Here is a 3,508-nt window from a genome sequence, read left to right on the forward strand (position 1 = left end):
CGGTGGGTAGGGAGTCGTATCCCACTCGACAGGGTAAGGCCGCACTACTCCTTCTATGCGGAGCTCGCTTCTATTGGCGATCGCGTTGAGGCGGGCCTCCAGTTCATCCACTTTAGCGGACTGAGGATGCAGCTCTTTTTCCATCTCCTTCTCATTTTCAGAAGAAGATTCCAGGTTGTGGGTTTCACGATCTGAATGTTCATGTGCCTTCTGCTTTCCCTTTGACATAGTCCTCCTGGAAGACTAGGGTTTTTGGCCTTTTTTAGCGAGGAGTTAGGCCAACATATCCTTTAATTAGAGAAGTGTCTCCTGTTGCGCTTGGAGCATAACGTGATGTTCGTCAACTCTCTTAGTTAAGTCTTCATGATTCCCTATCGTGTAAGCAGAGACCTCACGTGCGACAACAGAACTTGAAGATTAAGATTCGGCAATTGCCGAATGTTTATCGTCAGAAACGATCCCCTTGGCCAATCTTTGATAATTAACCGGACAGATAGCTCCAGTCTGAGTCCGAGTACCCCGGTATACTCCTTCGAATTCGTCACAAATTTACCGAAAAGTTGGGGAAGGACTTTTTTGTGACTTATCAGAATCGGTATGCGAGTTTTCCCCTCAGCCAATCATATTGATAGTGACCTGAGGGTATTCCGCTTCAGCTATCTTCTTTCTGTATCGGCGTTGTCGTTTGGCAGGCCTAACGATGTTCGTCAATCTGTCGAACACGGACTACCGAGGTACGGATGCACAACAATGGCATTCTGAAAGGACTGCCGAGATAAGCCTCTCACATTAGCATGAGTGAGCTGCTTGTACTGTTGGTTTTCCTCTCGACAATAATTCCCGCAAATCAGGAACTTGAGAGGAAACTTTCCCCGGGTGTGGAGGCGGAGATGGAACCCCCTGCCCTTGGGTGGGTGAAATTGGTTCTTGTCGAATGTTGATTTTGAAACCATGCTCACTTTTCTGAACCTGGCGGACCTCTTGAAGATCGCGTTCTTGAAGAACAACGCTAGGGTCGCGTTCTTGAAGAATAATGCGAGGGTCGTATTTAGATTTGTAAACATTAGGCCAAGGCCTATGTTTAAATGATTTAACAGACCCTTGAGGGTCATGTTTTGGTTGAACGCGCCCATGAGGGTCGCGTTTGGTTGGTGGAACAGACTTTTGAGAGTCATGTTCTATTTGAACGCGTACGTGAGGGCCGCGTTTATCTTTGGTAGCTTCCTTCTGAGGGCTGCGTTTTGAAGGAACAACGCGCCATTCAGGGTCGCGTTTCACCTGTATCAGCCGAAGCTCATAGTCGGTCTCATTGCCACGAAACGAACGTTCTGTTTTGGGAACGCTAGGCTTGAGTAAAATTTCATAAACGCGATCTTCGCGTTAGGCCAACATTCGGCTTTCACGCAGGTGTGCTCGTCGTATGGATCTTCTCCGTCTGCGAGCGACGTTCTTCTTGGCTTGTTTCAAAGCCTTAGCAGCAGCGTCGTTGATGTTTATAGAGCTCATCTCCTCTATAGGCCGTTTATGGCCTGAAGCACGTCGTGCTGACGCGGATGTGGGATCTTCAACCCGCAGAGCCAGTTTAAGTTCCTGGCCAAAGGAGAGGGCTTTCTTCAGTGTTTCAACAACAGAGTTGATCTCCTTGGAGATTTTGTGGACATCGTGCTTAGCCTTAGGGCTAAGCGGTCCAGAGGATAAGGCTTCCTCATATTTTGCTTGATCAAACTCTACAACGAGAGTTTCTACAGTTGTTCCCATGAGGTGGACGTCGGACTGCGCCACCACTTCTTCATTGGAAAAGCTAGTTCCTAGCGGAGTCGCCATCTTTTGTATGTTGGAAAAATTGCAATAAAGAGAATAAAAGAAAATTGAATTGTATTTCTTTGATTTCGATTACAATTTGATTACAAAAGAGTGGAGAACGAATTTGGTTCTCCCCTTTGTTTAAAACTGGGTTCTTTAAGGTAGCGATGGAGTGCCTCCTTCGATTGCTTGCGTCGAAATTGCTCTTCGTTGATGATCTGACCGTCTCTTATCTCGTGGGAACAATGAACTTCTGTGGAAAGTTTGATGGGTAACTCTTAATGAGTTTAAGAACTTTGAACGAGTTAGAACTCTGTGAAAGAGTTGTTAGAACCAAAAATTCGATTAATGACCAAGCAGATATTCTATTGTTGAAGAATCTCCTTAGATTTGATCTTCTGAATTTAATTCAAATCCTCTATCTCAAAGAAATCCGCCTCTCCTGCCTCTCTGTGCGGTTAAGATCCTGAGGAATTCTCTCTGCTGCTGCCTCTCCGTTCCAAAAAGCCAGCCCTAACTCAGTTTAGTTTTGTTGAGTTTTTATAGGTGGATAAGAGGTTGTAACTGCCCTCTAAATCCGCTCCTAAGTGGGCGTGATTTCCTCAGATCATGGGGAAACAGTTCTGAAACCGTTCGACTCGTATTTTAACGAATCAAACGCCCAATCTGGCGTTCAGAACCCAACGTCGCCTCTTAGAATTGAGACGCGAGGTTGGGTGTTGGTTGAGCATCAATGAATGCGAGGGTCGCTCGCGTTTGGCTTGTTATAGCTTAGAAACACGGGGGTCGGTGTTGGTTGAACCTCCAGAACGTGCGGGTCACTCGCGTTTGGCTTGTTATAGCTTGGAAACGCGGGGGTCGCCTGCATTTCCAAAATTATGACATGGGGATGACTTTCGTGTTTTAGAAGGGGTTAGTTGATTTGTAACCTCTCCTACAGATCGTTGCAGGGACCGTTGTTCAGTAATCCAAGCTTTAGCTGTTGTGGGGAGTGAAAGTCGTCAGATTGTAACCTTCACTGTAGATTGTGGAGACTACTGAATAGAGTTTTCATCAGTTGTCGGAAGCGTCGTTGTATTGTAACTCTTCTCGATCTATGTGAAAAGTCCTCTATTTGCAGCTTTCGTTTGTAGGCATGAAAGCTATCTGATTGTAGCTTTTATTGTTGGAATTTGACGGGAATCAATCATCCATAGTGACTTTTAGACGAATATTTGCCCACAGCTCTCTACCAAGCAACTCCCTAACTAAATCCAACCCTTTTTTTATTTCTGAAATCATTACACTGCTCATCAGCATCTCTAATAGTTGCTAATATAATATTAGTGATGTTGTTGTCGCAGCCATCAAGATCAATCATCTCAAATATGTGGCCGTATTTGTAGCGACTGTAGAGTTGCGGATGCAGTGATTAGAAAGTTGTCTAATTGTAACTTTCATCGTCGGGGCTTGATGAGGATCAGCTATCGATTGTGATTTTTAGACAGCCTACAGCCTACATTATGTTCTCATCTATTATAGAGAATAATTTATTTGTATTGTGTGCTTAATTGTGAGGTTCAATTTGTATTACACTAGTACACCAAGAAGAGTGTATGGTAAGAGACAGAGTCGTCCTAAGAGGAGTTGGGTAGGTGGTAATGCCTAGAGAGAGATTATAATTCCTAACACTTGAGGGAGACATGGGCTAGAGACCAACACTTGA

This window comes from Asparagus officinalis, chromosome 2 (genome assembly GCF_001876935.1).
Source record: "Asparagus officinalis chromosome 2, Aspof.V1, whole genome shotgun sequence".
NCBI classification, from domain to species: Eukaryota; Viridiplantae; Streptophyta; class Magnoliopsida; order Asparagales; family Asparagaceae; genus Asparagus; species Asparagus officinalis.